At 29.1% G+C, this 13502-nt stretch overlaps 1 protein-coding gene across 1 annotated transcript in view; it reads right to left on the bottom strand.

Moving 5' to 3' along the window:
* LOC118205217 (desert hedgehog protein A-like) overlaps positions 1-13502 on the bottom strand; it is a 94904-nt gene that overhangs the window by 34443 nt on the left and 46959 nt on the right. The window lies entirely within an intron of this gene.

Below are 13502 nucleotides of genomic sequence, written 5' to 3'. Positions count from 1 at the left end.
ACGAATGTCGCAACATAAAGGAAAACAAATGATAAATTCAAAATTAAAGAACTCAAACGTGAAAGTTTAAGGTTAATACAGTTCGTAGAACGTAAAAAAAATTAACCATTAAATGCAGGGATTTTTATTTTTATTTTATTTTTTCAAAACAAAGTCAAAAACAAATTAAAATTGATATCAGATAAAGTAGAAAAAATGCTAAAAAAATCTAAACTAGGTTTTTATTCCAATTTATGAAAATATTGTTGCCAAATGGCTACCTTATGCACAAACCTATGATAGGCAATTGTGTAGTCTTCTTATATAATGTCTTTATATTATCATTAGCATTAACGTTCCTTAAACATGTCTAGAGTTGTCAACGGACTGTGAAAATCCTGAAGATGATGCAATTTAGTAATAAAACACGTGTCCTTGCATATCGTAAAGGATGCTCTGCTTGTTAAAAAACATAATTATGAACTTGCGAAGAAAAAATGTAATTTACAAAAGTGTTTCATGGTATCGAAAGCAGGGCATGAAGTTACGACTTCGAGTTAAAATCGTTCTTTCGCTATTTATTGAGGTCCAACCTTCATTTTTTGGCCTCAGTTTCTTTTCTTCTGATCTTGCTTAGGGGCCAAAACTCAATTCATTGTCCTACAACGTGGAGTTTTATAACTGTATCAAAGCATACTAGAAGTAAAAGGATTTGAATTATACAATAAATTATTACTAATAAAGAACAAATTAAATTATCTGAGAAATTTTAAAGAGAAAAGAATTAGTGCTGGAAGTAATTTAACCATTTGTGGTGATTTTGTGTAGCAAGAAGATTTTAAGTCAATAGTTTAATTTCATGTGGCAAATTTTTGTCCGAAGACAAATGCTCGGGAAGAATTTTTAAATTTTCAGCATAAAAACGTGTTATGCAATATGGAAAGTACTGGCTTAATTTCTAGAAGGAGATGATGCTATTTAAGAATCTCCTTTAGACAATAATGTAGAATTGTGTTACGTCTTAATTAGTTATCACAAATATTCAATTCATTTCGCTTCGTCTAAAGGGTACTTTTCAAGGGAGACTTAAATTCTTATTCAAAAATTTCAATGATTCTCCGAACTGAAGAAAAGAAATTATTAAGCATTATTGAATATCTTCGTAAACTTATGCACTTAAATATACTCTGTAAACATTAGCTACAGTTCACATTTACTTTAATCTATACAAATCTCGCATAGGTGTTGGGTATCCGGCCTTACTGTGATACGACATGTGTAAAATTTATATGCGTATGCATTACGGATATACATAAATTTATATAATACTTTTATATAAATGATATAAATTTATATAATACATTACCGATATGTTTTCGCATTTCCTCTGTTCTATTTCTATTTGCAGCTAATCTTAAAATGATATTCCTTATAATTTATTGCAGTTTTTATTCTGCTCAGTGCTCAAACTTTTCCTACAAAAATAATTTAAACTCCGTTTCCGACTTAACGTAGTTCGTCCACCGTTATCTTGCCTATTTTGTTCTTTTTTCCCAATGGATCTCTAAATAAAAACAATGGTTATCGGGGGACACTTTTATGTGCTTTGGAGAAAATGAGTTTCCTTTGGAAAACGCTTTAAGGAAATTAGCTTGGGGTTAAAAGAAACTGAAATCGCTTGCATGTGCTAGTCAAGTAAGGAAAGAAACCAAATCAGTAACTAACACATGTTTTCAGTCGCATAAATAATTTCGTATAATCTTTCATATTTCTTCATTGGTACACTACATACCTTTAAAAATGTTTGGATGATAATCATTTACAACTTAAGTAAACTATATCGGCATTGGCCTTTAATAGAGTATTTTTTTATTAATGTTTCTTCGCTTATTTGGCAGATTTCCAGAATTCACAGCTAAGTAAAAGTAGTTTTCCAAATTGATCCTTGAAGGCTGAGGAAATTTATTTCCTGATTTTAAAGTGCTGAAGTAATTTAGTTTGTAATACAAATTTAGTGCTTTAAGAGATTTTTCGATTAGATATCTGAAGTTTCATGAGGTAATTTCAGAATATAAAACGAAACCACCTCCAGGAAGGTAGAATCAAAGATTCGAAATGAGATAATAAAAAGTATCGAAAGCTTGTCAAAATTAAAGACTTATTTACAAATTCCTTAGTAATTAGAAATTTACGTATTTACAAAATCCAAAATAAGCAGACAATGTTAGAATGATACTTAGTACTGTCGTTAAAGAAGCTATCTTTTATAAATATTTTATAAAGATTTTTCTAACAAGAATCAAATCTGGCATTTCTATTCTCACCTTATTTTTGTACTAGACTTGGATGCGAATTGTAATTTCGATTTACCAGAAGTTAACACATTGAGGACGAATAATGAGTTTACTCGTGTTTCGTCGCCACCTATTACTAAAGGATCTCAAGATAACTCGTGTTTTCTATGCGCTGTCTTTAGATGAGGCCTGCTTTGATATATTGTATCTACTTAGTCTCTTTAGACGTTTGAATTAGTATTCAATGTAGTAAACCTAGTTGCTTCGTGTCTTATTCTTGGTGGGGTCGGAGGTTTGAATTTTTACCGGTTTTGGTTGCTTGAATTTTAGTAATTCGAATAGTTATTACCTTCGTCATTAAGTTTCTCATGCTCTTAGAATAACCTTTTTCAGAAGACGGAGGGAAATGAATGAACCTGAAATCCTTTTGAAAGTTTTGAAAAATTAATCCGATGTTCCCGGTGAAAATGAGGACGCGGATAAATGAGCTATTGAATATTTTGAGGTTTTTGAGGACAATTCGAGTGACTATATTATTAGACTAGTAAAGAATCATAAGGCGTCAGTGTTTTGAAGCGATTCCGACAATGACGATGAAGATGATTCTGTTCTAATGAATGATTTGTTCTGTGGTAATGATGACATTTTCTCGTCTGAAAATGATATTCCATAACGTTTACAAATATTTAAAGGTTATCCTGGGGTCATTAGTTTTTATCTCAGTGCGACTCTGTAGCCGCTATGACTAGCTTGTTGTTTGGTGGTGGCTTGTTTGAAATGCTTTGCAAGGAGCTGTGTACGAATCATGATGATAGCTGAAACGTAAAACATTATTTAAAGCACTCAAGTGGCCTCTTATTACACTTTATGTCTGTGTTAAATAACAACAAATAATTGTTATAAAATGTTTTCGAGATGTCAACTCTTTTACAGTTAAAAAAAAAAACTTTCCGAAATATTTACGCGGCCACTGTTAGAATGATATGCAAATTGGAAAAAAATCAGGCTGTTAATATGGTAATATATATGCATTTTAAATAACCAATTTTATTTAATTTGTTATTCGTTCTTGTAATCCTTCATTTTCCTAATTGTCAATGCCAGAATATTTAAATTTCGAAGTGCACGTGAAGGAATCCAAAATCTACCTTGAAGAAAGAGTTTAGAAACCGAGGTTCAGTAAGGAAAGAGATAGTTATGCTATTGCCGTCACCGCTGTTGTGCAAGCTTCTGCTCCCGGAGTTATTGCGGGTTTTCGTGGCATAACTAAATTTACTTGCTGCCTCTAGTTCCGAAGCTGGTTTAAGAAGCAGGAAATATCCGAGCCTTGTAGATTGTTTCTAAGACTTGTACATATCTTCGAATCTTTAGTTTCGTCTGTGGTCTCGTTGTCGCACAAGAAGACGTGTAGTGTGTTAGCGTCGAGTTGATGCATTGTAAATTTTAAAGCGTGTAATGAAGGGTACTTTTATCCCTTCTTCTGCGCAGTTACTACTCTTCCAGTTTTCACACAGAAGTCAGATAAGTGAACTCTGCATGTAAATTAAATTTCAACTAAGAGAATTAACATATAAATCTGCATCAAGCAAGATAATTGGATAAAAGTTATCGACAGTAAGTATATTGGGAAGATTTTTGTTCTTGCTTTACTCTTACAATTCTTATTATCTAATTAATTTGCAAATACGTCCTTCCATCTTGAATATTATATCCATTTCTATCAAAAACATTAACGGAATAGAATTGGCTAATTACTAGCTTTTAAAGAATTTTTAATTTCTAGATTGTAAAGTGAGTTAAGCATTTTCTATATATATAATTTGAAAGAAATTGTTGATGTTTTTCCTACACTATAGGATAAATAAAGCATTATTTCACTCTCAAAATTTTAGTGTCCAAACCGAAAACAATCGAAAGATCGTTATTCATTAACATAGAATATTAAAGCCTTTAACGAACAAAATGACTCTTCCTGATTAAAAGTGAATGAATAACAACTAGATTAAAATCAATTACCGTATTTTGTAAAAGTTCATAAACGGAATGTTTTAGCAAAATTTAGAGCTGAAGTTTGAAGATCGGAATATAAGGATTCAAAATGGCATACAAATAATTCAACCACAAAAATGGTATTAAAGATTAAAAAAAGAAAGCAATTTAAATTTATTTAATTCTCATTAAACAACAATCAGTATTAATATCGACTCAGAATTTATAAGCAATTTTCGGAAGTTTTATCTGCTAGGGTCAATCCAGTTAACTATCATTGTTTTCCATTTCATTAATAATATCTTTGGCTTTCTCATCTTTCTTCAGTGCTGTGCCGTATCGTTTTGCTCAACAACAGTGATAACGTTTAGTTTAAATTATAAAAGAATACGCGTCCCTCTCCTCCTGTTTGCGAATTTTTTGCTATACAGTAGAAATCAATTTATTCGCAAAAGCTAGAGAGCAGCTGAAGGGGAAAAGCTTGCAATTGCTTGAGAATTATAATCACATGTCACAACAGAGGCCCAAAACACGATATTGCTAAATAATATATCATTAAATTGTCAAATAAAGTATCAAATAATGCTCATGCTCTAAAGCTGGGAACATTAAGAATTGGGTTATTTAATTTATTACGAAGTACCCGAGAGCTATTTACAGAGGGATGCCTTCGTGAAAGAGTTTTTAATAGAAACTAGCTTATATTCATGTCATAGGAAACATCACGAAAATTCTTATGTAACCAGTTTGTTCGTCAAGGTTTGAATCACGAATACTAACTAGTGTTCTATGTTCTTCTCCGTTGTACCCCTGGCAGGACCCAAAACTTTTTTTGGAATGATTCTATGGAAGATATTTTCAGCATTGGAAGTAGTATTATATTTTATCAATATTATGTTTCATTAATCATTAAATTACATTAAACGTAGATTTAAATAATTTGAATAATAATAATTTCAAAGATAATTCAGGGTACTGTGCTAGTCAAATGTACAAGAAGCGAGCCTTTTTCTTTTTTGTTTAAATCTCATAGAATGTAAATTATACTTTTTGTAGTTGCAGTATCTGCCAGGTATTTTAAATGATTAATAGCTTGGTACTGATAATAAAGTAAAACGTAACTCCAAGAATTTGGAAAAATTCCGCCAAAGATCGAAGAACGCAGAACCTCTGTAGCAGAATGAAACGTTTTGATTTACTACTGCAAGAACTTGAATATCGAGGATGTTAAAATGACGAAAAGATTATATTTGCGCAAACTTCTGCAATTTCATAAATTTTCATAGGGTGTTAATATTATTAGAATTATAAATAATGTATTAGTATTAATACAGTTTGGATCGAATCAGTAGCTCCAAAAAAGCTTCCCCTTTCATTTTTTACAATGCTAAAATCGGATTAACAGCTTTACGAGTTGCGTATATATTGCAGATATATTCTTTTGATGGCCTTCAAAGATAACAGAATCTCTTCGGCTTTCAAAAGGATACAACACAGTTGTTTTTTTCTAATGTGGGCAAAATTCATTTGTATATTATTTAAGCTATGAGTCACTCAGAATTAATGTAATATTAATAGCATCATAACCCTGTAAGAGAAAAAATATTACAGTTCGATATAATAGCAAGCTGAATTGATTAGATCAAAACTGATGGCATGAAAAATCCTCCCTCTCCACAAGCTATAAAATAACTGGATTATCTTAATATAAAATATAAAGTGTGAAAAGCAGTATTCGATAAATACCAAAGACATTTTTCAGCAAAATTCTTTCAAATGAATCACAGAACAAAAGAAGAATTCTAATTAATTGTCCTAAAGCTTGTATGAACAACACATGTTTAGTATTAAGTTGTTATGTAGATTGAAATCTGAAAATAAATACAAATTATTAAAACAATCTGTATCCGCAACGGAGCTCAAGGACTACTATTGATATCCTGAAGATTCAGTGGCCTTAATCTCGGATCAAGTTTTTTAACTGAGCCATTGCAACTGAAAGTATGCACAGTTTTGTTTACTCGAACATAGCTTATATGCAAAATTTGTGGACTATTTTTTAACAGCAGTCGCAAGGGATTTTTATAACCTTTCTTTTATTGTCATGTTACTTCTAGTAAATCAAGAGGGAAGATTAAATGCACAACTTCAAACTTTGTTTATAACACATAATACGTTTATGCATAATAAACATGTGAATGTAGTTACAATTATATGAATATGTATGTAACATAACATATATGAATATGTATGTATCATAACAATGTAGTTACAATATATTATATGAATGTAGTTACAATTTACTACATTCATATAAAGAACTGCATAAAAAGTATTCAGCTCATTTGAAACCTGTTATTGTAGAACTCTCATTAAACATACATCTACAATAAAAAAGAAATTCCCGTGATTCAATGAAAGTAATGGGTTCATTAACTTGATCACCGCTGATTAGCAATTACGATTTGAGAGTTCCATTTTTCTAAGTCTGAATAGATTGAGCAATGGAAAATTTATGATACTCGTTTCTCTTAATTAGAAGTTTCCTTCATTATAAACAGAAAGTGAGAATTATGAACTATTCATCAAGCAAAAATAGTATATTTATAATAGTTATAAAAATTTAGAATTTTAATTCACAAAATTAAGTTCAAATGAGAAAAATAATTAAAAAAATATAGTAAAGGAAAATGACAGTTCTGAGCCAGGGAGCACAGGGAGCGGGAGTTGAGGGAGCTCCCAAGAAGGAAGGCTCAGCCGTGGAAGGGAGGCTTATCTGAAAATGGGGACAGGGAGCCTTATCAGGAAGTGGATGCGAGTAGAGTACTTGCTACGTCACAGAAAAAGGACGTGTGCTGAGGTTTTTTTAATTTGGTGATTTAGGCATTTAGTAGTTATATGATAATGTGTACTTATTTATATTGAGTTCTTAAAAACGTATATCAAGTAGGTATTTTAAGTGACTGATATAGTTCATTTCCTTAAACAGATATAAAATAAAATGTTTCCTTCACAGTATAACCTCTTCCGAAGATAATTATTTTCTTACTTTTATTTATCCTATGACTGAATATCTGCAAAATTGCTACATGTCATCACAATTTAATAAGAGATTATATTTTACTGATTTATTGGAGGTGATTTCCCTTCGTTAATAAATTTTTGGCCTTTGTGTTTTTTGTTCGTATTCCAACTGTTTTACTACAAATATGATGATTATCTCCTAGTTACCCTGAACGAGGATTATTTTCGAATTTAATGATAGAGTGATCCTATACACTCAGAATTTTACCTTATTTCTTAAATCTCCTGTTCATAACATCACATATACTTTCCGTAATCTTCATTACATTACTCATTTTTATTCCTAAATTCATTTTACCCAGAGTTTTTTTCAGACATGTTAGGCAATACTTTTAACTTATTCGTTATATTTTATGAGTGTAATTACTAAAACACGCATTTTCGTGTATTATATTATTCAATGTTAGATGTAATTTTAACTTTTTTCGTTCTTTTCAACGTTAGCGATCTTAAACATATTCTGTATTTTAACTGATTTCATACATTTTCTAATCATATAGATGACTTGTATTTAATTTAAGATGTAACATTTCTAGCTTGTTTTGTACATTTTAACCTTCACACTATTTAATATACTCAAATTTTTAACCAGTTTATATTTTCACACTGTATATATGACTTTTACTTGACTTCTCTCATACATTTTAACCTCCATGATTTCCAATATAGTCCTAATTTTAACATAATTCCTGCATTTTTATATCATATATCTGACGTTTATTTAATTTTAGGTGTAAATTTTAACTTCTTTTCTATATTTTAACGTTTTTAGTTTCCAACATACTCTAAATTTTAACTAATTTGCTATATTTTTACACTATGTACATGACTTTCATTTAATTTATAGCTACTTTCATACGTTTTAAACTTCGTAATTTCAAATATACTTTACATTTTAGTTTAATTCCTATATTTTCTAACCATATATATGAATTTTGTTTAATTTTAGATGTAATTTTTAATTTGTTTCGTACATTTTAAACCTTCGTAATTTTTAAAGTACTCTAATTTTGAACTTGCTTATTACATTTTTCTACCATATACCTAACTTATTTAATTCTAGATGTAAATTTTAACTCATTTTCTGTTTTTTATTGTTTTTAGTTTCCAACATACTAAGAATTTTAACTAATTTCTTATATTTTCACATGACTTTCATTTAATTTGTAACGACTTTCATACGTTTTAACACTTCTAATTTCAAACAGGCTCTTAATTTTAGCTTAATTCCTCTATTTTCTTACTATGTGTATGAGCTTTATTTCATTTTAGATATTATTTTTAACATATTTCGTACATTTTATACCTTCGTAATTTTTAAAGTACTCTAATTTTGAACTTGTTTATTACATTTTCCCACCATACGCATGAACTTTAGATAATTTTAGATGTCATTGTTATACTTTTCTGACACTGGGTTTCTTTCTAGTTTCCAACATACTCTAAAATTTAAATCTGTTTTACAATTTGTGATTGTAATTGCGCTTGTGATTTTACTATTTCAGCTAAATTAACACGCTTAATTTTCTTAAAAATAAGAGATCGATTTCAATTAAGCATTTTATTTTACAACCTTTAACTGTTATTCATATCCAATTCGTTGAATAGCCCTTACTTAATCCATATTTTATAGTACTATTTTAATTTGCCAATTCTACAATTTATCATTCTGTAGTACTCTTACCATGACTTATCCTACTACTTTACTTCATTATTAACTTCATTCGCATTTTCAAACTTTAACATTTCCTGCATATTCTGGCATTTCCTTTTAATTCTTAATACCCTTTATATATAAATATATGTTTTTAAGCTCTTCAGTGTTACCAATGTTCAGTTTGAAATCTTGATTCTCATTAAGCTAGTTTGATAGATTCCGAATTTTTAGAATGAAATCTCAACTTTCATCCATAATTTTAGACCCATATTCATTCTTTCATGTACTCATACAAAATTCTTTCTTATTATTTTGAAAGCTCAGTACCTTTTAATTCAGTAATTTGTACTAATTGAATGCATTCTACATCACTTTAAATGTCTCGACTATGTAAATTTTCACTTTATTACCTTTCCCTACACTAAGTACGGATATTTCTACCTTCATGAACGAATTTCATGTGAAATGGACGAACTTTGACGTTACGTGTATAAAAGAAATTTACATTAAAGATAACAAATTAAAGATAAACATTTACAGCATTGAACAAGAGATGAATGACCATCGATTTTACCCATTGGTTACCATTTCATCTTTTGAAAGTTTGTTTTATTGATATGCATTAATTTCTAACGCATAATGTTAACACATTTTCTTAACTTTGTTTAGTTCCAACTTAATTCACTAGACAATTTCATATCTAGACTATTTTTTAATTTCTTAGACTAAAATGTTCTTTTCGAAAATGTCAGTTTGCATTAATTTATTTACCAATTTATTTTCTTATGAACGAAATCTTGTGAGGTACTTTACACAACATATATCATTACCAATATACCCATATTTACAGAAGGAACCACAGAGAAAGAGACATTTTACCCAAATCTCCACTATAATTTCGAATATTTTAATCTTCTTCATCACAAATATAGAAATTTTTTCGTACAATACTCATCATATCAGCTAAATATTCCTTACTAATACTCATTTAATGAGGAATACCCCCTTTTCAATAAAAAATTACACCCAAATAAGTGTTCCGTTTTCTTGTAATTGTACATATATGTTTGCATTACAGGAACTTTCTATGCATTTTCGAGAACTGTAATTTGCTAAATATTACCTCTTTCTGAAATAAAAACTCCAAAGACTATTCAAATCATTCATCTTCACCTGCAGTATTTCCCGCAATACCGAATACTTATCTTAGAACTATTTTCTTAAGAACTAAATACGATAGAAGCATTTTTCACTATAGAATATTTAAGGTTTTACCCAAATGAGGATATAACCTTTACCGAATTTTAGTTATTTACCCAGAATTCCAACAAATTTTAGAAAATGTGCTATAGAAAGCAACTTATTTACCTAAACATGAGTCTTAACAGATTTTTATCGGCTTCAGGTTTACTATCAGCGGGAAAAACCTGAAGTTCACTTTATCTACCCTCGTCAGTATACACAGAAAATTCATGAATCATTCTGTAGTACAATTAACATTTTAATACTAATTAGCTAATTTTAATTAATTTTCAATTAAGATTTTAAAAAGAAAATATATTTATGCGACATATTATCAAATTATTCCCAAGCATTATTAAGATAAATGCAATTGAATATCCACGTACACACTACAAAAATCCCATTCATTAGGAACGGTAAAACTTTACCAACACTTAAATGAAATGTAAAATCTTGCAATGCATTAATATAAAACCTGAGTAACATATCATTTCCTATAAGCAGTATACGATTAAAAAGACTTTTCTTATAACTTATCAACTTTTAAGAAGTAAGAGTAAGGTAATGAACCAACGTTTTTAGAAATTCTCCTTTATTTTCTAAATCTACCCTTTTGTAGTAACGAGAAAATTCAGTCATACTCCTATTTTATTTTTATGTAGGCATGCGCATTTCTTCTAACAGACAAAAATCTGAAAATATATCACTTTTCCAAAGATTTAGCTTTAGACTTACTTTAATCGGAAAAGGAAAATAATTTTACTTAAAAAACAGCATATCATCTACTCAAAGAACTTGAAATAATCACGATCACGTCTATATGTAGCACTCAGTGATTTAGTATCAAACCAAATTTTGATATTGTTTAATCATGCAAGCAACAATTTTCATCTTCGAGTTAAATTTTATACGGCTGCAACAGATTTTTCAATGGCTTTCATGCTCACATTGTGTAAAAGACTTCTACTTTTGACTATTTTGATTTCTAATATTGAGAAATACATTGATTATTTTCAGAAAACGTCATTTCACAATCATACTTTACCACTCTGAAACTTTTGAATAACACTTTCTACCATAACGACAACCAGATACTACATTGTTTTTTTACAAAAACATGAAAATTTTTTTTTTCTAAATCCTCTTCTAGATATACTAATAAATTCTGCTATAGAAAGAAGATTCAATTCCTATTATAACTCTATATACTATTTTCAAAGAGAAAAGACACTCTAGATGATAACATATCACCCATATATTTTTAAAAATTTAGAACAATTTCAATAAGGCAAATTATCTACAGAGTTTTCAAATACGGATATATTTCTGAAAGAAACTTCCTAACATACCGCTCATTTACTTCTAAACCATTTAAGTAAAACCAATCAATTCATAAAATATTTGAATTTTCCATAAAGTTTAGTACATCTATACAGTTATTTAATTCATGAGCTACTAAACTTTGAAAATAATAAGAGTGAAAACATCACTATTTCAGAATTTAGGAAGAGATCTTCAATAATGAGAGTGAACATATACCGAACTTCATGCAAAATTTTTATCGTTTCATACCAAACATTTCACTATTTTGTAGATTCTAATAAAATAGCCCAATCGTTTTCAAAGAATATATATCATTTCACATTAATTAGAGAGTGCCATACGAGTTTATTTGCAAGTGCTTACTGAATGACACTAAAAATTTCAAGGAAAAAATCAAATATTTTTCATCTTTCATGAAAATCTGTGAATAACAATAATATTTCATAAGAGCTAGAAGACTTAGTGCAATGAAACAGTATCAAAAATAGAAAACTACTTTCAAAATTTGAATTCCCATTGAACATTTTAGATATTCTTATGTAAAGTTATATCCGAAGTTATATCGATTCAGTCGAACTTGAAGACCAACCAAATGTACTACATGATTTTACACATTTCTGGTATTTTTTCCCGAAAATAGAAGTTTATATTTTTCATACGCAAACTATTACAACGAATTAATGACATTTTATACTGCACAAAACTATTTTAAGTTCCATATTCGAAGCACAGCATCCAGAAATTTCACATAATACTACAGTTACACAATACAAGCTATAAGAAAAGCTGAATAATCTATATTACATACAGAACAGAGACTACAATACTCAAGGACCTACTTAAAGAATACTTGAAACTTTTCAAAATTTTATATAATTCTATGCATATTTCATATATTAAGCAGATTTCACGTTTTTAGAAATGTAGCATCACGCTTCCCAAGACAATGGCCAATGTATCCAACCTTATGAAAGTGAATCATCTAAAATAAGAAGGGGTAGTTTTATTATCTTCGACTGGTAAGCAAGCGATTAGGAAAGTGAGGCCTTGTTAAACAAGGATATGTACATATCCCAGTAGTGGTAGTTTGCGTATGAAAAATATAAACTTCTATTTTCGGGAAAAAATACCAGAAATGTGTAAAATCATGTAGTACATTTGGTTGGTCTTCAAGTTCGACTGAATCGATATAACTTCGGATATAACTTTACATAAGAATATCTAAAATGTTCAATGGGAATTCAAATTTTGAAAATAGTTTTCTATTTTTGATACTGTTTCATTGCACTAAGTCTTCTAGCTCTTATGAAATATTATTGTTATTCACAGATTTTCATGAAAGATGAAAAATATTTGATTTTTTCCTTGAAATTTTTAGTGTCATTCAGTAAGCACTTGCAATTAAACTCGTATGGCACTCTCTAATTAATGTGAAATGATATATATTCTTTGAAAAAGATTGGGCTATGTTATTAGAATCTACAAAATAGTGAAATGTTTGGTATGAAACGATAAAAATTTTGCATGAAGTTCGGTATATGTTCACTCTCATTATTGAAGATCACTTCCTAAATTCTGAAATAGTGATGTTTTCACTCTTATTATTTTCAAAGTTTAGTAGTTCATGAATAAAATATCTGTATAGATGTACTAAACTTTATGGAAAATTCAAATATTTTATGAATTGATTGGTTTTACTTAAATGGTTTAGAAGTAAATGAGCGGTATGTTAGGAAGTTTCTTTCAGAAATATATCCGTATTTGAAAACTCTGTAGATAATTTGCCTTATTGAAATTGTTCTAAATTTTTAAAAATATATGGGTGATATGTTATCATCTAGAGTGTCTTTTCTCTTTGAAAATAGTACATAGAGTTATAATAGGAATTGAATCTTCTTTCTATAGCAGAATTTATTAGTATTTCTAGAAGAGGA

The sequence above is a fragment of the Stegodyphus dumicola genome, chromosome 6 (assembly GCF_044657685.1).
Source record: "Stegodyphus dumicola isolate Sdum_Otavi_A_Nest chromosome 6, ASM4465768v1".
Classification (NCBI taxonomy): domain Eukaryota; kingdom Metazoa; phylum Arthropoda; class Arachnida; order Araneae; family Eresidae; genus Stegodyphus; species Stegodyphus dumicola.
This window is presented reverse-complemented; position numbering and strand designations above follow the sequence as displayed.